Genomic DNA, 26,357 nt, shown 5'->3' on the forward strand with positions numbered 1-26,357 from the left:
CGAGCGAATCAAGGACGGATAAAAATGCGTCCTGATCTTCCTCTGACACGTTCACTAATTTTTCGCGTATGGAAATGGGTAGTTTTGACTTAAGAATCATAATAACATCTTTTGTTGTTATGGGAGTGTCCCAATATTGTATCTTTCTCAAGTACTTTTCAAAGTACCGGCGAAGTCCGCCACTGTTCGAATGGAAAGGTTCGGCGTTGTAGACCTCTTGGCGTAGGCGTTGCTGAACACCTGCGCTCCAAAATTTCCTTAAAAAGTTCTTCTCAAACTCGCTAAATGTTTTGCACTTATCAACCATCTCGGTTCCCCATATAGCACTTTCTCCTTGTATGTATCCGGTAATGAATTGTATTCTCTGTTTGTCATTCCAGGCAGCTGGAAAGACTCCTGAAAAGTTCTTTAGGAAAACGACTGGATGAATATTTCGCTTTTCCGGTTGGAATGGTTGAAAAACTCTGTGTTTCAATACACTCTCCTCTTTCATGAGGGTTATGAGTGTCAATTGTTCAGTGTTGTTGTTGTGTGAATCGTTAAATTCATTTTTCGGTCGCGGAATGTACTGTGGTGTGTTGTGTTGTTGTGTTGTCTGGTATTGATGTTCATCTGGCTCAGAAGGTAGTGAGTGTTTCCCGTCACTCTGGTTATCATACTGTAGTGTTTGAATTTGCTGTTTCAGGTCGGATATCTCATCTGTTACTTGCTTCCGCCATTCCGGCAAATCCCGGGTAAACACTCGTCTAATTTGGCCTAGTTCAGTACAAACAGTGTCTCCTGAACTGCCGGGTGCAGATAATATGTCTAAGGTTGCGATTTAACAACATCTTTCAAGTCACGTGTAACCTTCTCCTCAACAAGCTTCTCTTGTACATCAATCCATTCTTTGTAATGTTCGGTAAGTGCTTTAGTGTGCGAAGCAACACTACTGTTAACTCTTTCCTCAATAGTTCGGTCCGAAATGTCATTCGCCATTGCACTTACTTTTGATTCTACAGTGGCTACCGCTGTCGCTAACTCGTCTACCTGTCGTGCAACTGTTTTATACGCAAGTTTTACCGAATCGGTTTCTTTGCGACACGCTTCGATTTGAGTTGTGAGATTCTGACCAATGTTATCAATTTTGTTATTCAGAGTGCTTATCTGTGTTGTCAAAGTGGTTACTTGCGCCGTGACGTCACCCTTAACCGAATCTATCTGTGCTGTGAGAGAGCCTACTTTCGCATCAATGGTGGTATTTACGTCATTCCTAACTGAGTCAATCTGTGTTGTCATATCCGTTTTCAACTCTGATAAAAACTTGTCTCTGTCTTTCTCACGTTGTTCGCGATCACGTTCGCGCTGTTCCCTCTCCTGTCTGTCTAGTATCAATTCCTGTAACATTTTGACAATGTCAATTGATACCGTTATCGGGGGGGTGGGTGTTTCCTGCTGAGTGTCGTCCACGTCAGCTACCTCTTGTCTGTCGTCTGTCCTGGCCGTCGTTCCGCGTGAGCGGAGTCGGTAATGTTTGTTAACAGTGCCGTCACTTTCGTCTGCAGAGTTCGCGCTCGATTGTCCGTCCGCCATAATGAAATTCAACTATTGCCAACTTAAAATGGGTACTGCCAACTGAAATTCTGATTGTCAATTATTCTTGCCGCGCAAGTTAAAGTCGCGGCGCGTTCGTCAAATGTCTAATGTTACGTGGGTAATAACTGACACACGTCTGTAGCAAAAAGACAAGATGGAGTCAACGCCGTTGAAACAATTGATTGCCAACGCTGTTACACAGAAAAGACTGAAATGGCATCCATCTTGAACTTACACGAGAATACTAACTACAGTATAAAACAAATAGTCCAAGCAAAAGGTTACAAAAAATGTTCAAATATTTACGTAGAAAAAAAAGTGGTTTTTTACGTTAAGCTACAGAAAGGATAGAGTGAGGTCGAATTTGAAGGTCAAATGAGCTACTCTTTAGACAGAAATATGGCAAACGAAAATTTGGTACTCACTCGTCGTTGTCTTCAAAACTGCAAATCTGCGTCTATTGTAAACGGCGCCTAGTTCGCTGATTTGTTTCAGAATTAGCATTTCCTTTTTACACTGAAGACCAAAGAAACAGGCACATCTGCCTAATATCGTATAGGGCCCCCGCGAGCACGTAGAAGTGCCGCAATACGTCGTGTCATGGACTCGACTAATGTCTGAAGTAGTAGTGGAGGGAACTGACACCATTAATCCTGCAGGGTTGTCCATAAATCCGAAAGAGTACGAGGGGATGAAGATCTCTTCTGAACAGCACGTTGCAAGGCATTCCAGATATGTACAATAACGTTCATGTTTAGAGAGTTTGATGTTCAGCGGAATTTTTAAATCCAGAAGAGTGTTCCTGGAGCCACTCTGTAGCAATCCTGGAGGTGCGGGGTGTCACTGGAATTGCCCAAGTCCGTCGGAATGCACAATGGATATGAATGGATGTAGGTGATCAGGCAGGATGCTTACGTACGTGTCATTTGTCAGAGTCGTATCCAGACGTATCAGGAGCCCCATATCACTCCAACTTCACACTACCCACACCAATGAAGAGCCTTCACCAGCTTGAACAGACCCCTGCTGACATGTAGGGTCCACAGATTCATGAGGTTGTCTGCATATCCGTACACGTCCATCCGCTCGATACAACTCGAAACGAGACTTTTTCGACCAGGCAACACTTTTCCAGTCATCAGTGGTCCAATTTTGGTTTTGACGGGCCCTGGCGTGGCGTAAAGCTTTGTGTCGTGCAGTCACCAAGGGTACACGAGTCGGCCTTCTGCTCCGAAAGCCCATATCGGTTATGTTTTGCTGAATTGTTCGCACGCTAACAGTAGTTGATTAGTACAGCATTGAAATCTGCTGAAATTTGCGGAGAGGTTGCACTTCTGTCACGTTGAACGATTCTCTGCACTTTTACCGGTTTCCTAGTATTCACGGTACACTCGTGAAATGGTCGTACAGGAAAATGCCCACTTCAGGGTTCCTCGGAGATGTTTCGTCCCATCGCTCGTGCTCCGACTATAACACCACGTTCAGACTCACTTAAATCTTGATAACCTGCCATTGTAGGAGCAGTAACCGATTTAACAACTGCGCCAGACACTCATTGTCTTATACTGGCGTCCTGCCTGTTTACGTATCTCTGTGTCTGAGTACGCAAGACTATACCAGTTTCTTTGGCGCTTCAGTGAAATTTCTACATGCTCCAGCGGTAACTTTAAAATTCTATGTAACGTCGACGTAAAAACCCATTTTATATTTGTGAGGATGACACAATTTCACATCAATAACGGTATCTGAAGTCGTGGGTTTCCTGCTCGTATATACTTCAGACTGGTGTCTACCAGTCATCTTTGTAATTGTTAAACCCTAGGAATTAACTAATTTGTTTTCTTCACATTCGACTGAGAATTCCGATATGGGTTAATACTGATACGATATGTGCCATGTTATCAGTTTTATCGTTGGCACCCTTATAAAGTAGAGTAATTCGATCCTACATGAAGGGATACCGACAGTCAGATTGTTTTCAGCTTAACACAGATGAATGGAATAGAAGAGGGAGCTGCAGAAATGACAGCAGTACACGATAATCCCTCCACCGCACGCCTAACTATAGCTTGGCTGGTACTGTAGCTTGAGCAGTACTGTACTGTCGGGCTCCTACCTGCTGCTTTAGACGCAGCGGTAGCAGTGTCTGACTTAAGCGCCAGCGTTTGGTACGGCTCCACCACCGGCTTGGAATGCTTGCTTCGCCACCAGTGAACATAGGGTCGCGGCTTGTCCGCTGCATATGGACGCGTGTAAAAGAGCTGAACAACATAAGTAAATTTATTATTACGAAGCTGAACGTTACTGGATTTGCCCTCACTTACTCACTAGAGAACCCAGCCGTACAGTTGGGGATATACGTGTTCATTCGTGTATCGAACTTTTTACTACTGGGTCGCTTCCCGCAGCGTCTTCCACTCAGAGACTACAGCCTGCCTTCGACTGTAGCAAACTTTTTCGTTACATTTTCAGTCCGGTATCCTTAGAGGAGCACGACGTCTAATTTGCTCTCTGAAGACCAGCTGACGCGAAATATTTCATTCTCGTGCTTATTAACGTACGAAGCGTCCAAATGCTCTCAAAGACGAACCATGTATAATAAGGCCGTCTGATATTAGTATGGAAATACCTTTCCTAGAAAGAAATATTGACTGTAGCCTAATCAGACGCCCAACGTTGTGCAGCGACATGAAATTCTAAGCACACGTAGTACGAGTATTTTTGAAACGAAATTGGTCAGATGAAGTCTTGTAATATAAATAGGGTCAGCGGAGGTATGGTCAATGATTTATAACAACACCTAACAGCACTACATTTATATAATAAATAACTTCACATTGCCGCAGAAAGGCATTCGCATACGTAAATACTCCTACACTTCATATTTTTATTAAGCAGGCTCAGTAGCAGTACACCAAATTTTTGAAACAACAAAGTGTCGGAAATATTGTACAGTTACAATATTGTTAATTCACTGTGATGAGTTTTGAATAACAATGCCTTTAAAACTATTTCATGAAACGAAAAAATTGTCTCCTAAAAATCATTTCTTGTGTCAAATAACGGTAGCGGACTTAAAAATACGCTGCTCAGTATTATTATTCCATGTAAAGGCAACAGTTAACTCTTTCAGGCACAACTGCAAAATTTCACCATGGATCTAATTTTATCATGATGGGTGAAACAGTTATTAAAACTCTGATTTATCCTACCACTAAGTACACATTACTTTTGAAATTAGAGTCTTCCAAGAAGCGTTGAGAGGTACACTTTAAATAGTTTATTGCACTTACCTATGTCAATAGGCGTTCGCTCTGTCACAATTTTAATGCTGGAATTTTCCTCTTTCCCCACCGGGCCTCCGGTGAAATTTTGTTGCTAATATCCGTGGTATTAACAGTTTTCCTCCAGCCTCTCAGCTTACTGCCGCTGCATTCGCGGAGACCCTGTCAGCTTCTGAGTCACTATAGGTGCCATTGCTTAACAACAGATAATATCTTTGCCCTATTCGTATAGCTGACTGTCACCCCAGTCTTAAATAATGTTTAAAAATAAATATCGGCTTTCACGCCATCTAACCTAATCCCGTAGTCGAGGTCGCTTATGCACGCCTGTGCGATGGCGCTCGACTCGTACGGAAGGCGGTTTGAATCCTGGTGGTGCATGAAACTTTCACTCGCAGTATTGCGCCAGCAGGTGCGGGAGAGGTTGTGACGTAAAGTTGCCGATCACTGGTTCTTGCATCAGTGGCCTCGATTAATGTCCAAACTCCTCCACAGTGTCTAATGTAGACAGACCATGAGACACACTTCATGGAGATCTGTCCGCCTAATAGGGACGCTAAGCTTGGCGGTTCCTTTGCTGCTTTGCTGCTATTCGAGAGGCTATGTGCGGGCACCGGTTTCATACCATCTCACTTCATGTCACCCATACCCAGCACTACACTATACTAACACTCATCACAGTCGCACATATACACAGATCCACACTTGCCACTTCAAAACAGGTCGGAAGATTCCAGAACATCGTGGTCAGGCAGAGGTACTGATGTTGGATACTGGACTAAGGCGTACCCCGGAGCAGATATAGACTCAGACCGCAATTCAGCAGTGTTGAAGAGGAGGCGGAAGTTTAAGCGACTAGTCAGGAAGAATCAATCGGCAAAGAAGTGGGACACGGAAGTACTAAGGAATGAAGAGATACGCTTGAAGTTTTATAAGGATATAGATACAGCAATAAAGAATAGCTCAATTGGCAGTTCAGTTGAAGAGGAACGGACATTTCTAAAAAGGGCAGTCACAGAAGCTGGACAGGAAAACAGAGTACAATAAAGACCACTGCGAAACAACCATGGTTAACAGGAAGAGATATTTCAGTCGATCGATGAAAGAAGAAAGTACAGAAATGTTCAGGGAAATGCAGGAGTACAGAAATACAAGTCAATAGAAATGAAATAAACAGGAAATGCTGGAAACCTAAGACGAAATGGTTGCACGAAAAAATGTGAAGAAATCGCAAAAGAAATGATTGACGGAAGGACTAACTAAGCATACAGAAAAGTAAAAACAACCATGTTGAACTTGAAAGCAAGGGTGGAAAAATTAAGAGTGCAATGAGAATTCTACTGCAAAATGCAGAGCAGAGAGCGGATAGGTGGAAATAATACATTGAAAACCTCTGTGAGCCGCAGGACTTATGTGATGACGTTAAGGGAAAAGGAAGTAGAAGTCGACAAGGAAGACATAGGGGATTCAGAATCAGAATCACAAGTTGCAAGGTCTTGGGACGAATTTACTCCAAATAAGGTAGAAACGATAGGCAATATTCGATCACAATTGTTAAAATCGTTGGGAGAACAAGACGATTATTCACTCAGGTGTGTAGAGGGTGTGAGACTGGCGATACATAATTACAGAAGAATGGAAAAGAAAATTATGGATCTCTTAGGCGACGTTCAATTTGGCATTAGGAAAGGTAAGGAGAGGCAAGTCTGATGTTGCAGTTGATAATGGAAGTAAGACTGAAGAAAAATTAGGACACGTTGTAAGTAGGCTGTTTAGGTTCTTATATTGGTAACGCCACTGCCACGTAGCGCTCCAGTAGGCTGTTTAGGTTCTTATATTGGTAAAGCCACTGCCACGTAGCGCTCTGTACGAAAATCACTGGCTGTGCTGGGTGCAGTCTGTGGCTGGGTGGCATTGTTGGAATTTGCTATTGTAGTGTTGGGCAGTTGGCTGTTAACAGCGCGTAGCGTTGCGCAGTTGGAGGTGAGCCGCCAGCAGTGGTGGATGTGGGGAGAGAGATGGTGGAATTTTGAGAGCGGATGATCTGGAGTGTGTCCATCAGAGACAGTACATTTGTAAGACTGTATGTCATGAACTGCTATACATATTATGACTTTTGAACACTATTAAGGTAAATACATTGTTTGTTCTCTATCGAAATCTTTCATTTGATAACTATGCCTATCAGTAGTTAGTGCCTTCAGTAGTTTGAATCTTTTATTTAGCTGGCAGTAGTATTGCAGTAGTCGAGTAACGAAGATTTTTGTGAGGTAAGTGATTTGTGAAAGGTGTAGGTTAATGTTAGCCAGGGCCATTCTTTTGTACGGATTATTGAAAGTCAGATTGTGTTGCGCTAAAAATATTGTGTGTCAGTTTAAGCACAGTCATGTACAATTGTTCATAGGGGACGTTTCATAACGTTCATGGGATTTGTCGACCTGAAAAAAGCGTTCGACACTGTGAAATGGTGCACGATGTTCGGACTTCTGAGAAAAATACTGGTAAGCTACAGGGAAAGACGGGTGCTATACAATACGTACAAGATACAAGACGTAACAATACGATTGGAAGAGGAAAAACGAAGTGCTCTGATTAAAAAGGATGTAAGACAGAGATGTAGTCTTTTGTCCTAGTGTCCAATCTACACATCGAAGAAACAATTACGGAAATAAAAGAAAGGTTCCATAGTGGGATTAACATTTGAGGTCAAAGGATATCAATGATAATAATCGAAGATGACATTGCTATGCTCAGTAAAAATGAATAAGGTATATAGCACCTGATGAATGGAATAAACAGTCTAATAAGTATGGAAGATGGTCAGAGAGTAAATTGCAGAAGAACTAAAGTAATGAGAAGCAGCAAAAATGAGCACAGCGAGACATTTAACATAAGAATTACAATTCATGAAGTAAAGAAAGTTAAAGAATTCTGCTATCTAGGTGGCAAAATAACTCATGGCAGACGCAGCGAGGAGTGCATAAAAAACAGACCAGCACGAGTTCAAAATGGTTCAAATGGCTCTGAGCACTATGGGACATAACTTTCATCAGGCCTCTAGAACTTAGAACTACTTAAACCTAACTAACCTAAGGACATCACACACATCCATGCCCGAGGCAGGATTCGAACCTGCGACCGTAGCGGTCGCGCGGTTCCAGACTGTAGCGCCTAGAACCGTTCGGCAACTTCGGCCGGCAGACCAGCACAAGTAAAGAAGACATTTGTGGCCATTGTATGTCTACTGGTACCAAACATAGGCGTTAATCTGAGAAAGAAATTTCTCAGAATGTACGTTTGGAGCACATAGTTGTATGATAGTGAGACACGGACAGTGGGAAAACCGGCACAGAAGAGAATTCAAGCATTTTATATGCGGTTTTACAGATGAATATTGAAAATTAGGAAAATATATCGAAAACAATGACAAGAAGGGGGGACAGGATTACAAAGGATCAAAATGGTTCAAATGGTTCTGAGCACTATGGGACTTAACATCTGTGGTCATCAGTCCCCTAGAATTTAGAACTACCTAAACCTAACTAACCTAAGGACATCACACACATTCATGCCCGAGGCAGGATTCGAACCTGCGACCGTAGCAGTCGCGCGGTTCCGGACTGCGCGCCTAGAACCGCTAGACCACCGCGGCCGGCACAAAGGATCAAAGGACATCTTAAGACATCAGGGTATAACTTCTATGGTACTAGCGGTTATTATAGAAGGTAAGACTGTAGAGCTGCCTCTGTGGCCGAGCGGTTCTAGGCGCTTCAGTCCGGAACCACGCTGCTGCTACGGTCGCAGGTTCGAATCCTGCCTCGGGCATGGATGTGTGTGATGTCCTTAGGTGAGTTAGGTTTAAGTAGTTCTATGTCTAGGGGACTGATGACCTTAGATGTTAAGTCCCATAGTGCTTGAAGCCATAAGACTGTAGAGCCGCGCGGGATTAGCCTAGCGGTCTGAGGGGCTGCAGTCATGGACTGTGCGGCTGGTCCCGGTGGAGGTTCGAGTCCTCCCTCGGGCATGGGTGTGTGTGTGTTTGTCCTTAGGATAATTTAGGTTAGGTAGTGTGTAAGTTTAGGGACTGATAACCTTAGCAGTTAAGTCCCATAACATTTCACACACATTTTTTAAGACTGTAGAGGAAGATAGAGACTGGAATCCAGCAAATAATTCAGAACGTAGGCTGCACATGATATTGTGAAATGAAAAGGTTGGGAAATTCGTGGCGGACCATATCAAACCAGTCAAAAGACTGATAATTAAAAGAATAACACGACTCTACATCGTATGTGTCAAACTCAACTCGTATGCAAGTATTTTTATAACTCCAGAAATTCTTTAAGCCACCTCGCAGAGCTTAAAACGCTATTTGATTTCAAAAAATCTTGTTAGTTCCTGACGCTGCCATCTTACCTCACCAAACGTTAGGCTTCAGTGAAAGCGTCTTTGCCAATCTAGTAATGTATGTCTCTGTATGAGACTGGTCGTGGGAGACGCGTGAAGTTACCATCCCTAGACCATTTTAACTCACATGTATTTCCTCTGACTCTTGTTATATTTCACAGAACGCAGTGATGGAAAAGAAGGAAGGAAGTGTGGTCAGTGATAAACGTCTGGTCGGTGACGGGATCATTAGAGACGTAGTAAATGTTCAAATAGAACGCAGTCAGGTAGCAAACTGGCCACATTCTTTTCAAAGGTAACCACCCAGAAAAGCAGCATGACCGTAATTGTATCATTGAATTCTATTTACGTGTAAGTGTTCCAGATTCACCTCCGTAGCTCTATGCGCACTTAATCAGCACAAACGTGAAGCCTTCGTTACTCAGGCCCTTCAAGTATCTCTTCCCTAGTCGTAAGGCGCCAATAAATGTTGCAGCGTGCTTCACCATCACTCTCGTTCACAGCACGTTAATAATCCATCCCTCGTCTACTGCTCCGCAGAGTAAACAACTCGCAGAGTTATACCAGGCTTCAATTATCCCTAAGCCCCGGCAACGCAGAGAAACTGCTGCAGGCGGACGCCGCCCCATCTCGTTTTCGGCCGATCGTAATAAGCAACGCTTCAGATCGGCTTAGCTCTCAGTAAGCTGATTACGCCGAGTGCATATCCTCTTAACAGCACACAAATAAAGAGCAGTTTGTTCAATGTGAACTCTGTGCGTAGGTGTAGTGGACGGTACAGCTTCGATGATGAAAAATGGCCCATTCAAATTTGTAGAATAACTAGGCTTGAAGGTAAACTCGATTAACGCAGATTTGAACTTTGCATAGGCGTATTGCCTGGTTTAAGAATTAACTGTTTTATTGTCTCCTCGTTAAGGCTTTTGAACCTTCTTTCAATTTCGCAGCTCAGTGTGAACCTCATTTGCTAAAACGTTCTCAAAAATATGAATATCTCCCTAAATACTCTTTGTTGGAATCATTTAAGTAATTGCCACTTTCATGTAAAATGTATCGTATTACTTTCTTCCTTCTTAAATGGCAAGGCTGCTTTCTATGAGCGGCCAATTCTGTTATGGATGGAAAACAGTTTTCGGTTCTATCGAAGATATTTAATACTTTATACCCTCTTAAACAAAGTTTAACACTATAGGTCCTACAATTTTTAAAAGATTTAAAGACGTACTGACACAGGTAAATACATCTATGTACTTCGGCTATGAAGGAAAAGTGAGCTTCATCACTCATGTCAACAATATAGTTACGTAACAGCCTTCTTTTTATCCGTCATCACGTCAACACTGCGTCAAAAGATCTCGTACACTAACAGACTGCGCTGTTCTGATGTCTCGAAGCCAAGATTTATGGAACTCTCGTTCTCCTGACTAACTAAACACACGCTGTCCTAGCGCTCATTTCCTCCGCGTTTCCAGTCCCATCCGTTCATCACCCTCTCTTCCTCCCAAACTTCCAACTTTTCCTCGTTTCTCGACTAACCTTCTCCTCAACAAATCTTCTCCCCGTCTTTCTCATCCCTTATTTGCCCTCTCTCCTCCTCTCGGTCACTTCCTAAATTTCCCCATTGCCATTACCTCATCTCTCCTTCTTCCTCTTCTACTACTCCGTCCCTCTCCCTCCCTTCCCTCTCACCCTTCTCCACCTGTCTTCCTCTGCATCTCCAGCCCGTTCTCCCCGTTCTCTATGACCTTTACTGTTTCGCCACCTGTCGCACTTTAAATACATAAATAATTTTACACACCTGCGACTGTAGCTGTACTGATTTTAACATCTACTGCCTATTGACGGCCTTTTCAAAAAACTTCTATCCATAATTGCACTTTCTGTACCAATGTGTTTTACGCACTCTGAGGTAATATCTGAATATCGTAGTACTTTGCCAAGCACTGCAGCGTATCAAATAATTCTATTACTTTTGCTCATCCACTTGTATACTAAACATTCTCAAGTTAACGTGAGATAATTCATTGTGTAGTGTTGTAACATAGCCTAAAAACAAACGTCAGTGCAAGACTTAAAAAATATATCTAATAAGTCACTAGGGCAAAAAAAGAACAGGTAGTCACTGAATATATCGAGTCCACAAAGTCGGATTTATAAGATGGAAAGCATCAGACAGTGTGCCCCAGTAGCGTTTGAAGCGAATACCATGTGTCTCCGGAGAGCTAGTGCTGTTCGCTCGGATCATGTAAGTAATAGCATCCTAGGCTTCCTTTCATTATCGCAAATTTTTTTATTGCTTGTAGAAGAGTTTTCTCTCAGTTCTTCCGAAAACATGATGGTCAGCAGTTCGCGGAGATTTAGGTCAATGAATCCAATTTTTCAGATATGTTGAGGTTACTTTTATTTGGCATCATGCTAGTGAGAATTTAAACCGGTTTTTGGAACACCTGAATTTAATCCACCCGAATATTCGGTTGACTATGGAGGTGGAAAAGAATGGATGCCTTCCCTTCCTTGATGTGTTGGTCAGAAGAAAGACTGATGGTACGTTGGGACATTCTGTTTGTAGGAAACCTACTCACACTGACTTGTATCTGCGAGCTGATAGTTGTTACCATCCAGCTCAGCTTGAAGGAGTACTTCGTACCTTGGTTCACAGGGACAACATAGATCCTGAAAGTTTGGCAGCTGAGCTATCACATCTCGAAGTTACCTTTCGTCAGAATGGTTATAATGAGAGGCAGATCAAACGTGCGTTGCGCTATCAGCCTTCTGTGCACCGGGTGAGTGAAGATAGCAACGAAGTGGCACCTACGTCTACGGCCTTTTTGCCTTACGCAGGAAGCATTTACAACAGGATTGGCCATATTTTGCGGAAATATGATGTGAAATGTGTTTTTCGACCACATTCTAAGATTAAAGCCCTGTTGGCTTCCGCAAAGATGATCTTGGTTTGCATAAGGCTGGTGTCTATCGTATTCCTTGCAATTGGTCAATCAGGACTGTGGAAGACTGATGTATTGGACATAAGCATCACACACGCTTACAGCAGCCGAGAAAATCCGCTATTGTGGAACATTGCCTTGACACCGGTCATCCTATGGAATACAACAACACGGAGATTCTGGCTTGCACGTCCAGCTATTGGGATAGTGTTATTAAGGAAGCTACTGAAATCAAACTATCAAGCAACCTTAGAAACAGAGATGATGGATTTTGTTTAAATGTTGCTTGGAATCCGGCTTTGTCTCTCATCAAAAAACAGAGAAACAGAATTAGTGCTACCTCACCTGTTGATTAATAGTCACTATCGATATTTCTGATGTTGGTTATCTTTGTTTGTGTTGACACTTGTTCAGTGTGTTGTGTCTTCCTTGTTTCTCCTCTGTGAACCGAGGTATTAAATTCCCTTGCACATTGCTTGCTCATTGCATTTGTCCTAGAGAATGGCAGGGTGTGCTCCTGTCGAAATATCGGCGATGGTTGACGACGTCATCCGGCAGCAAACCCGTAAGTTATTTGATTAAGCATGAAAGATTTCCCTCTAAGTACAGAACAGTTTTCAAAATGTCTCGATGAACTCTCAAATTTTTCATGAGGCTCTGAAAGTGAATTATAGAGAAACACGTGAAACAGTTAACTAGTTCAAAATGGTTCAAATGGCTCTGATGGCTCTGAGCACTATGGGACTTAATTCTGAGGCCATCAGTGCCCTGTAACATAGAAATACTTAAACCTAACTAACCTAAAGACATCACACACATCCATGCCCGAGGCAGCATTCGAACCTGCGACCGCAGCGGTCGCGCGGTTCCGGACTTCAGCGCCTTGAACCGCTCGGCCACTCAAGCCGGCAGTTAACTAGTTGTCTGGTTCTTACCGTTGAGTTCGGTTACATGCTTTATGATTTAACATTGCCTTGAGAAATGCTACAGATACTCACTAATAACATTGTCTGCGCTCTTCAAGACGAACTTTAAGAAATGAAAAACCTTTTACGCAACTTACCAGAAAAGATGACACACGTACTGGAGTTGGATAAAAATAGGGAAAGATTACGAGAAATGCATCGTTGAACATAACTGCAGATGCCAGCCGAGCCTATAGGTGGCCCTGTTGTATTTGGCAACGAACGGCATCTGAGCAATGTCCTGAGTGCGTTCCAAGTGTCAGTCGTAGTCAGAATAATATTCTGTATCGTTCTGAGTGCATTTTACTGGGGAGAACACCCAAACCTCCAGATATCAGACAGTCATATGGGTAGCAAATGTAGCAACCAAAACACCGACATAGCTTCCGCTATGCGCTGTCGTCTAGTAGAATGTACATAAAGGTTAAAAATAAGCAACACCTGATCTACAGAGCACATGAAAAGAAGAGCTGTGAGCCACTGTCACGTAGAGCTCCAGTGGGGAAACCGCCTGTCATTTATCCTGAGGTGTGGAAGAACATTCACAACAAACACCTTACGTCAGGCGTTAGGACAGAGTGGTATAAAGTTTGCAATGAAAAGATTCCAGTGCGCAAATGTTATACTCTATCCTTCTTAAGGATCAACGGAGTTGCCGATGCATATAAGGAAGAGGATACAATTACACAAAGGTTCACATGTCACCATGTAGGCGAAATCTGGAAATAGACACAACGAAAGCTTGCATCACTCAAGATATAAGAAGTTGTGACAGCAGACCAAAAGCGATACCAGGCGAAAAAAACAATATGATAAACTGCCTATCGTATCAATTCGTACACTGCGTGATACCATCAGAAACACTGAGTTTAACTGAATTTAAGTATAAAAGGACAACATTACACAATGACTTGCAGAACAAACGGAATTATGAAAACAATTTTGCAAACTGCCCAAGACCATAATAGCCCTGTATCTGAGAAATGAAAATCAGTATATGGATGACTGAATACTCTCTTCTTACTTTGTAATTAAGATTAATACTTTTATCCATTATGTTACTTGTATTTTAAATGCACCTTACAATCTCGAAGTTGAATACCCGGTAGTCAAAACAAAATATGCCACAAGGAAAGAGAAGAAATTTATTTCATTTATTTTTCTAATTTTCTTGGCAAAGAAACAAGAACCTCAGTTTCTGTAGATGATAAGCGATTGGATATAGGCAAAACATAAGAATTATCGGCATTTATAAAGAAACACATATTCCATTTTTTGAAAGAAGAGGGACGTGAAGAATTTGAATCAAAGGATTATACAACCATCAAAGGGACTTTAAGGCATTATTCGTTTTATTTTAAGTTCCACTAAAAAGATTTCCTTATCATTTAATTCACAATTAAGAAGGAATTTAATTTAGACAACTAAAAAAATAAATGTCACACCATGCGAAGTATTTATGTTATTTAATTTCTTCCGTTTTCCAGGAGAAATATTATGTTTTAACAATCAAGATAAAAGGCGCAGAAGCCAGGCCTAGAAAGCAACTACAGTTGAGCGAATGAAAGGGCTGCTATGTAAGGGAAGGAGGCAAAAGAAAGTGGGGAACTCGGTAGAAAGTTAGTTGGTCGTACCAAGAGCCCCGAATCGAGCCCTGGTCATGCAAGTTCTTGTACTGTAATATATGTAAAGGTGGTACTTGGGATAACATGTTCCTGTCACGCAGAAGGACTGCTAGAAGTTGTAGCAATATCTTATTGGCATTCCACTTTCGCTTCGTTTATCTAAAACTAGTTTCATAGAATAAACATAAAGAAACGAATCAGAAGATTAATGAAATATTTGTATCACGTGTGCGGAAGTATTAGTAATAACAACAACAATTCATGTCCTCAATTCCATACTAATATTATCTAAAAGTAACTCTGTCTGTTACGATTTCACGAATAAACCGCTGAACGGATTTCCGTAAAATTTCGTATGGAGGTATCCTGAATGCCGAGGAAGAACACAGGCTACGTTACAATGTGTGTAGTACCACATATTTATAGATTTGATGAACATAACGTGAAACATGGTACAATAATTATTCACTGAAACAGCTATTTACTCTTTGACTTTTGAGCTTTATCATATTTGTCAAAATGCTTTGTCAAAATGCTTTTATTCTTTGATTTGTTCTACACAGTACGACTCAACACTATGAATACAACGTTTGTACAATCCTCGACGTATTTAATCCATACTTCCATTCTAATATCGGTCACAAATCCGTCACGTTTCAGATACTCAACGTCATACGTTTGCTATAAGTTCTTTGTGCGTTCAAATTTGCTTCAGCAATCTGTGGTCGTAAGGTTAGCGTTGCTATTTCACGTAAGTGGCGCAAATAAGAAGACTTGCTGCAAGCTCCCGTAACTCGCAGCCGGGATATCCCTGCCAATAAAGCCATACGCACATTTTACTAATATGCCATAGTAGCCTTGGGTAAAAGCTAGAATTATTGTTGTTGTGGTCTTCAGTCCGAACACTGCATTGATGCATCTCTCCATGCTGCTCTATCCTGTGTAAGCCTCTTCATCTCCGGATAACTACTGCAATCTACATCCTTCTGAATCTGCTTACTGTACTCATTCCTTGGTATCCGCCTACAATTTTTATCCCCCCACGCCTCCCTCGAGTACTAAATTGGTAACCCCTTGACTTCTTAGAAAGTGTCACCACAACTGCCGGCCGGAGTGGCCGAGCGGTTCTAGGCGCTTCAGTCTGGAACCGCGCGACTGCTACGGTCGCAGGTTCGAATCCTGCCTCGGGCATGGATGTGTGTGATGTCCTTGGGTTAGTTAGGTTTAAGTAGTTCTAAGTTCTAGGGGACTGATGACCTCAGCTGTTAAGTCCCATAGTGCTCAGAGCCATTTGAACCATTTGTCACCACAACCGATCCCTTCTCCTAGTTAGATTGTGCCACAAATTTCTTTTCTGCCCGATTCTGTTCAGTACCTACTCATTAGTTACGTGACCTGCCATCTAATCTTCAGCATTCTTCTGTAGCACCACATTTCAAAACCTTCTATTCTCCTCTTGTTTAAATTGTTTATCGTCAGTGTTTCACTTACATACACCTGCATACGCTCCATACAAATTCCCTCAGCATCACCTGATTTAATTCGACTGCATCCTATTCCCCTCGTTTTCCTTTCTTTGATGTTCATCTTATATTCTCTTTTCAAGACCCTGTCCATTCCGTTCAGCTGCTCTACCAAGTCCTTTGTTGTCTTTGACAGAATAACAATGGCTTGGAAAACAAAGTTTTTGTTTCTTCTCCCTGGACTTTTATTCTTACGCCACATTTTTCCATTGTATCCTTTGCTGCTAGCTCAATGTACGAATTCAATAACATCTGGGATAGACTACAAGCCTCTCTCTCCTCCTTCTCAAGCACTACTTCCCTTTCTTACCCCTGGGCACTTATAACAGCCGTCTGGTTCCCGTACAAGTTGTAAGCAGCCTTTCTCTTGCTGTATTTTACACATGGTACCTTCAGAGTTTCGAAAAGATTATTACAGTCCACCTTGTCAAAAGCTTTTTTTATGTCTACAACTGCTATAAAGGTACGTTTGCTTTTCCTTAACCTACCTTCCAGAACAAGCCGGAGAGTCAGTATTGCCCCGTGTGTTCCTACATTTCTCCTGAATGGTCAGCGTGACGGACTGCCGTCCTAAATGGCCCGGGTTAGAGTCCCGGCTGGGTCGGAGATTTTCTCCGCTCAGGGACTGGGTGTTGTGTTGTCTTCACCATCATTTCATCCCCATCCGGCTCTTCCTCGAGCTCAGCTTCTAGCAGTTTCTCCATTCTTCTGTAAAATATTCGTGTTAGTATTTTGCAATCATGACTTATTAAACGCATAATTCGGTAATTTTCACCCTTATCAGCACCTGCATTCTTTGAAATTGGAATTATTATATTCTTCTTGTAAACAGAGGGTATTTCGCCTATCTCATACATCTTGCTCACAAGATGAAAGAGTTTTGTCATGGTTGGCTCTCACCAGGCTATCAGTAGTTCTAACGGAATGTTTACTGCAATATCTCGTTTCGACTAACGTCTTTCGGTGCTCTGTGAAATTCTTCACACAGTAACTTATCTCCTATCCCACTTTCATCTACTATTTCTATAACATTCTTATCAAGTACATCTTCCTTGTACTGAACCTCTTAACACTGCTTCCACCTTGCAGCTTTCCCTTCTTTGCTTAGGACTGGTTTTCCATCTGAGCACTTGATATTCATACAAGTGGTTCTCTTTCCTTCAACGCTGTCTTTCATTTCCCTGTAGGTGGTATCTATCTTTCCCCTAGTGATATATGTTTCTAATTCCTGCTTAGCCATTTTCCAGTTCCTGTCAATCTCAGTTGTGGACGTTTGCATTCCCTTTATCCTGCTTCATTTACTGAATTTTTATATTTTCTCTTTTCATCACTTAAGTTCAACATCTCTTGTGTTACCCACCGATCTCTACTAGGCCTAGAACACAACGTTTATACAGTCCTCAACGTGTTTAACCCATGCCAGTCCATACTTCCACACTAATATCATAAATGCAAAAGTAACTGTGTCTGTTACGTTTTCACGACTAAACCGCGGAACCGATATCCCTTAAACTTGACATGAGATAGATTGAACCCTTACGACGAAAATAGGCTACTTTATGAAGTATGAAATACAAGATATTTCTTGATTTGAGGAATATTACGCAAATCAAGGAAAACTATATACTCTTTGAAAAAGCTATTTATTGTTTCACTTTTGAGCTTTATCATTTTTGTGAAAACGATTTTATTGATTGATTCAACGTAATCAATACAATGCTTATTCAATACTCAACGTGTTTAATTCATACTTCCATACTAATACCAGTATTATCAATAGTGAAAGTAGTTCACTTATTGCTTTTTCACGACTCGACCGATGAACCTATTTCAATGATACTTGGTATCGAGTTAGTTTGTATCCCGAGGAATTCCATAGGCTACTTTAGGAAGCTGTATCTTTTTGAGTATTATTAACATTTTAAATATGGTATATGTGAGTATCATGCAGAGAACGCTGCCGTGATGGTCGGCGACTCTTAGTGTCTATAGATTATTCCGTAACAGTGCAAATACAATGCTATTGTGCGCATGGTTTATGATATTGAGCTCCCACACTACCTGGCATAGGTGGAGAGTATTGGCGGAGACTCAACAGTGACATAACACGATAAGCCCGAGAACCGTGCTTAAAACTATTACTACAATCCTCGCAAATGTAACTCTGATTTAGCGCGTAGTTCTGAGACAGCTCAAGCTGCTCAAGTTACTCGAATCCAACAAACCTCTGTGCATGGTCATGCTCGTCGGAACCTGGATGCAGAACGTCAGGCTGCCTTAATAGTTACAGTCTCGTTTTAGACACCGAGCGTCACGCGTCTCTTACAGGTTTCAGATGCTTGCAGACTCTCAATGACGGCGTCATTTAAAGTCAGTACAACAAACAAAAGCCGGCCGCGGTGGTCTAGCGGTTCTAGGCGCTCAGTCCGGAACCGCGCGACTGCTACGGTAGCTGGTTCGAATCTTGCCTCGGGCATGGATGTGTGTGATGTCCTTAGGTTAGTTAGGTTTAAGTAGTTCTAAGTTCTAGGGGACTGATGACCACAGATGTTGAGTCCCATAGTGCTCAGAGCCATTTGAACCATTTGAACAAACAAAGGAACAGAGCCTTTACGTGTGGAACGTGAGAGACTTTTGGTGAGGCTGCATCTGATTATATGATCTGTAACTCGCTATGTTAATCACAATTTAGTCATCATAGGTGGATGTATCAAAATTGTAGGCGCCATAACGCATTAAAATTGGAGGAAGAAACGACTTGTAAGTGTTGTTCTGATGGCACAATCGCACATCCAGTACCAGGTGAGCCAGAGAAACCTCTAAAAACTCTGATTCTGCATGAATGTAATGAATCGAGGCATTTTTAAATATAATTAGAAAATATAATGCTTGCTTTCAGATTCGACATACAGCAGAATAATAGAAACACATTTACTACGTACCTACAAACCAGGCATTCCACTCATTTTTATGCATATGTCTCTGCACCACTAATTATTGCCACTAAGAATAACTCCGAAAGCGTGATAGGAGGTGTAAATTTTCTGGAACTTAAGTTGCATGGGTCAATGATACAATTTTACGTTGGAATTTTGTTGCTAGGTGGGGTCGCTTCAGAGATGTGAAGGTGAACTTTTTCTTAAATGGGATGCTATAGTTCGGTACTTATTTTCTGATAGAGGCTATCGAGACGAATACAATGACGTGTAACAGTAAAGTCTTTGATGGTCAACGAAGGACACAAAGGTGGCATGAACGTCCATTTACAAAAGGTGTTCGAAGTGATGACCATTGGTATCTGTGCAGTGCTGCAATCGCAAGACCGCTACGGTCGCAGGTTCGAATCCTGCCTCGGGCATGGATGTTTGTGATGTCCTTAGGTTAGTTAGGTTTAACTAGTTCTACGTTCTAGGGGACTAATGACCTCAGCAGTTGAGTCCCATAGTGCTCAGAGCCATTTGAACCATTTGAAAGTGCTGCAATGTTCTTATCATGGATTATCACATTGGCGCTTATCGAGGCACATGCTCTGAAAATTCCCTTTCGTATATCGTGTAAATAGTAAATATTCGCCGAATCTAACGTGCCATTGACATGTAACCACCATTCGACAGTTTCGCAATACAACATTAAAAGGGACAATAAGACTAGTACGTCGAATAAAGCGAATGTGAATGATGTATTCCTTCGAAGAACAAGTCGATATGCTTCTCATTTACGGAGAATACCGACGGAGAATCAATGGCAGGCGTCGAAAGAGGAAACATTAGATATCGAAGAATGCACACCAGATGGAGTGGAATCGTTAGTTTGTGACCAAGTGTATGGGCAAGAATCAACGTCCTATATATCATCGACAGAAGTGTCTTCAAGTGATGGAAATTAAAAAATATCACGACAGCAGGAAAATGTTGTTCTTTACTCAAGGAACGAGAAAATCGAAATGCTCTAATACTGGCTTAACGTCAAAAGCAGTACGAAAGTGGAGAGTTAATGTCTGTGTAAGAGAAGTACAAATATATCTAAGTGCTCATAAACGTCTGTCCTTGATCGCAGCGTCAAATTAATTCGCCTACTCTCATTCCTCCGGAAAAATGACCAAGAACTGTTCAGGATATTTCTACAAGAAATGGTACTTCAATGAAACAGTGGAGAGAAACTTCTGCTGATACTGAATGCTTACGGGCCCTACAGAGACGCCATTGCTGTTCGTGACTTTCACGAAAAAAATTACCCAGCACCAGAAAAAATCACAATTCACGTAATTTCAGCAAACACAACTTGCGTTTGTCAAACGTTTGATCTTCATTTCTGCAGAATATACAAGCACCCCATTCGTAAAATCTCCGTTGCTGCTCGAAATTCTTAGGAAAGGATTAATCTGCAACAACGCAATAATCTTCTTAGGCTGAGGCTGTGTTCTGCCACATGCTTCCAAATAGTTCTCCACAGTTCTATAACTCAGGCCATCACCGCTCGATAATGGCTAAACGTATTGATGAACTCAGACCCTTTGAAGCTACGACACAGTTCCAGACGCAAGCTTCCATTCTGCAGATGTGGGATTAATCAAATTTCCTTAGCGTACGAAAAGAATTTTCTGCACACATTTTTTTGTATGCAACCACTACTGTGAAACTTTTGTTTCTGAATGAACCACACTGTCTGTGTGTGAAGGTGTCTATATAGATTCCTGAAGTATTCTATATTTATTCATTCATTCATTCATTTCATTGTTGCCCTTATGGACAGTGTTTGAACTCGAAAATCACATGATGACACAATTTTCACTTCTTTCCTCTCTTCCTCTTCTCTTCCCAAAATCTCTTCATACTTTGGCTGGGCTCCTGTTTCCTTTGCTCTGTCCATAATGTTCCTGTCTTCTTTCTCTCCTTTACAATAAATTTTGCACTCCTAACTTTGTTTCTGAAGTATTTCCTGTCTCCTATCATTTGCCTGTTGATCCCTATCTGCCTTAAGTCTTCGTCTATTTCATGATACCAATTTGTTTTCTTGCTTGAGCTGTTTACTACATCAAAAATTTTCTTTGTAAGTCGGTTGTTGTCCATTCTCTGTATGTGCCCATAGAAAGTTAATCTGCGTTTTCTGATCGCGTCTGTTAGTCTGTCAGTGTGCTGGTACAGCTCTTTGGTAGGTCGCTTCATCCATATGCCATCTCTGTGAATTGGTCCAAATATTTTTCTGAGAATTTTGCGTTCTATTTTTTCTGTGTCTATGATGCCTGATGCTCCAATTGTGGTTGTTTCTGACGCGTACAATGCTTCTGGTAATACAACTGTTTTGTAGTGCCTAAGTTTGGCCTGCCTCGATATGCTTTTCTTATTATAATGTGACCATGTGAGTTTGTATGCCTTCTGGAGTTTCTTCGTTCGTTCCATGTTAGCCGCCTTGTTTGATCCTCCCATTTGTATGTACTCCCCTAAATACTTAAATTTTTCGACTCTTTCTACGGATCCATATACAGTATGCATGGTGTGTACATTGTTGGTCTGTCGTTCCATATATTGTGTCTTCTCGTAAGATACCTGCAGACCTGTTTTGGCAGCTATTTCATGCAAGCATTCCAGTGCTTCCTTTGCCTCCTGTGTATTATTGCTGAGTATGGCTATATCATCTGCAAATGCCAGACATTTTATGATTGTTTTGGTTTCACGTGTTCTTCCCAGCTGTATTCCTTTAACTTGTTCCTCCCATTGCTTGATAATTTTGTCTAACACCATGTTGAACAGGATTGGTGAGAGCCCGTCTCCTTGTCGGACACCTGTGTGTATGTGGAAGGGTTCCGAAATTTCTCCCATGAACTTAATCTTGGAGGTAGTGTCTGTAAGCGTCTGCTGTATAAGTGTCCTGGTTTTTCTGTCGATACCATATTCTTCCAGTACGTCAAAGAGTGTCTGTCTGTCTATGGAATCATATGCTTTTTTAAAGTCCACAAAGGTAACTACAGTGTTTCTTGCCTGTCTGACTTTCAAAAGTGTTCTCAAGTTCCAGATCTGTTCGATGCATGATCTCCCTTTTCTGAAGCCCGCCTGGTATTCCCCAATTTGCAGATCTGCTTGTGGTTCTAGTCTGTTTAATAGCACCTTAGAGAAAATTTTGTATGTAACTGGTACTAGCGAAATGCCTCTGTAATTGTTTGAATCTGACTTATCACCCTTTCTATGTAACGGGTGGATCAATGCACATTTCCATTCCTCTGGCACTTTCTCTGTGATCCAAATTTCGGAGATAATCTTATGGATTTTTTTGGTGATGTTTTCATCTTGGAGTTTCCAGATCTCGGCGATAATACCATCTTCTCCGGCAGCTCTGTTATTTTTCATTTGTTTTATGATTTCCTCTATCTCTTCTATTGTGGGTGGATCAGAATCGGCATTAGATGTGGTCTTTTGGAATGTTAATTTTCCTGTAGGTTTTTTGCAATTAAGAAGTTTATCAAAGTAATGTTTGAGAATTTTACAGTTTTCTTTTGTGTTTGTTTCCAGGGATCCATCTGTTCTTCGGAAGCAGAGGCTAGGGGGTTGATAGCCCTTAATATTTTCTTTGAAAGTTCTGTAAAAATTTCTTGTGTTATTTCTTTTGAAATCTTCCTCAATTTCTTTTAGTCTGTTATTGTCATATGCTCGTTTTTCCCTTCTGATTTCCTTCGATGCTAGTTTCTGAACTTCGTGAAATTCTTTCCATGTTTCTGAATTTCTGTAGCTACTGAACTTGTCCCATGCTTGCTTTCTTCTCTCAATGGCTTCATCACAATTTGCGTTCCACCACCTATGTTTGCGTTTTCTAGGTGGTTGTCCCCAGCACATAGTCTTCTGAACTGCCTTCGCCAGATCTGTCCATGTGTCTATTGAATGCCTATTAATTTCTTCAACGATTTTATCCCTGTTTATCTTCAAGTATTCCGGATCAGGTTTGACTATTTTGTTTTGCGCTGTCTGTTTCAGTCTTGGGGTTGGCCTAATCTTAACTTGTAGCAAATAATGATCAGACTCGAAGACTCCTTTACGTGTTCTGACATTTAGAATTTCCCGCGAATTTTTCTTGGATATGGCCACATGATCAATCTGAAATTCTCCCCACACTGTGTTGGGTGCTTTCCATGTTGTAAGTTTTCGTCTTGGTTTTTGAAATTGTGTTGACATGATTTTGAGGTTAAAGTTTTGACAATATTTTATGAGGTGTTCCCCATTTCTGTTCGTACGAATATGTGCTGAGTATGGGCCTGTTATTTCTCTGAATTTTCTCTCCTTACCAAGCTGCGCATTGAAATCACCCATTAAAATTTTCACATGTCTTTCTGGTACGTTGTTAGTTACTTCCTCCATGTCTTCCCAGAAGTCTTCAATTTCTTGTGGCTTCTTTCTGTTATGGTCATTTGTAGGTGCATGTGCGTTGATAATTGTGTATGCTTTATTACCTGATTTGAAGGACAGTGTCGAGATACGTTCTGATATTGAATTGAAGTCTATGATGTTATCCATGACTGATTTGTGTACTGCAAACCCTGTACCAAACAATAATGGTGTTCCTCTTCTGACCGCAGGTTTACCTTTGTAAATCCTGTAATGTCCTGTGTCGAAATGGTTTTCATCTACGAAGCGCGTCTCTTGAATGGCAAGAATTTTGATGTGAAATTTATCTAGCATGTCTGTCAGTTGTTTTAGTTTTCCAAGTTTGAACAGAGTGTTTGCATTGAGAGTGCCAAGGTAGTGCTTGTGAAGAGGTTTTGAGAAGCTCCGACTCTTCTCCTCATGATGTTCCTGGTCCCCCAGAATCCGATGACCAGGAAAGTCCAGTCCGTTGACTGGGGCCTGGGGTAGCGGATTTCTTTCCATTTGTTCCATCATGATTACTTCAAGTTGAAGTTGGTTGTGGTGACCTTTAACAAGATCACGGTAATTGCAGACTTGATTGTTGAGATCAAGCCATATTTCACTGCCGCACCAACTAGGTAAACAGACGCAGACCACTAGTCGCTGGATACCAGAACAGACACTAATGGATTTCTTGATGTTGTGTGTTTGGTCCGCGAGAGCTATTTTATTTCGCTCAAGTCCGCCGGCAAGCCGGTGAGGACCCCCCTATCCGCCACCTGGGACGCGCCACGTCGGAGTATCACCTCTCCGCCTGCTACGACACCGTAGTAGGTTCGTGGATTCTATATTTATTATTTATACTATTTTATTTATTATTAGTACTCTGATTTTTATTACGGTTCGTATTATTATTATTGTTATTATTATTACTATTACCATTAATAATTCCGGAGGCGTGATGTAGTTAGGCCTTATTCTCCTATTCAGATAGCTTAAGTTTATTCTTTGAAACCAGAAAGTCGGCCGCGGTGGTCGTGCGGTTCTAGGCGCTCTAGTCCGGGACCGCGGGACTGCTACGGTCGCAGGTTCGAATCCTGCCTCGGGCATGGATGTGTGTGATGTGCTTAGGTTAGTTACGTTTAAGTAGTTCTAAGTTCTAGGGGACTGATGACCTAAGATGTTAAGTCCCATAGTGCTCAGAGCCATTTGAACCATTTTGAAACCAGAAATGAACTCAGTAGGTTTGCTACAAAGCGAAAGTGGACTGCCAATAGAACATTGGTATGAACTCCGAACAGCCATTTTACCTTTCACGAACATGTTGTCCCATGTGTTCCGCACTTTTTCTACGAACTATTAACTGAAGTAGTCGACCTAAACGCGATTAAAAATATAGTAATGGAATGGACTCAAACTTGAGACTTGGTATCTACACCGTGCGACGGTTGTCATTCTTTTTATTTTTTTTTTTTTATTTTTGCCCAGAAGTGCCTTTTCATTTTGTGTTTCTTAAGTTTTTATTAAATTTTGATTAATTATTGCTAACATAAAGAAAATAAATGCTTCTTCTGGATTATATTCAAATAAATTATCTACCTCTTAATAATGGAAAAAATTATGTTAAAGTAACTGTGCGTGAGGTCTTTCTTCTTTATTGACTCCACTTGTAAGTTAAAATCTAAAAAGAAGCTGTCTGGCTGCAGTTTCCAGTGCTTGTAATTCGACACTCTTACAACGCTAGTAATGTTTGTAATAGACGTAAGTGAGGTTCAGTCCTCCTTTGCATGTGTGGAGTGTTAGTGTGTCGGACTTCACTGGGAAAAGCTTCCTATCGCTGACATAATTCTTGTGATTGTTTCTAATGATATCGGCAAAGCTTGCGCAACATGGTTAAGTTTGGATTATATATATATATATATATATATATATATATATATATATATATATATATATATATATATATCAGGGTGGTTTTCTGTCTCTTGTCTAGTTGCCTCATACTATTTCCTTGTACAGTAGCTTTTTATAATTAACGGCAATGGTGTGCTGATGTTGCTCCTAAACTCAGTACCCAAACATTTGAATTTGGGTACTTTTGTTAGCTGACCCTGATTTTGCATGTGTACTCCTCTGCCTAGGTTGATGCTGCCTGACTTCCTTTTATTTCACTTGACACCAGAAACAAGTTCGTTCGAGTGTTCATTCTGAAGGGCTGGCCCGACTTCATCTTCATTCGAGACCAGGACGCCCACATCATCTATGTAAGCGCACCACGCTATTTACTTGCCATTTACATGCAATCATTGTAGATGATGCTTAAGTGTCGGGAAAAGAGGTTCTATTGCTATTGCGAAAAAGACCATTGACATAGGGCAGCCTTGTCGTACCGATCTACTCATCTCAATCTCTTTACTTTGTTGTCTGTTTATCATTATTCGTGCTGAACTGTTAATTTTTGTGATATTTCTTGAGATATCGACACGAATCGTGGTGAGAATCTCATTACTTCCATAATTCCGAGAAGATGCTTTTGATCCACTCTATCAATCGCCTTCTCGAAGTGTAACGACACTAATGCACATTTTATTCGACAAACATCTGCGGTTGATATTAATCCGTATATTCGTGTATATTCTGATGGATGTTTCTGTCTTTGCCTACATATGTTTGGTACGAACAGGTTATAGACTTCATTA

Source organism: Schistocerca nitens, chromosome 9 (genome assembly GCF_023898315.1).
Source record: "Schistocerca nitens isolate TAMUIC-IGC-003100 chromosome 9, iqSchNite1.1, whole genome shotgun sequence".
Lineage (NCBI taxonomy): Eukaryota > Metazoa > Arthropoda > Insecta > Orthoptera > Acrididae > Schistocerca > Schistocerca nitens.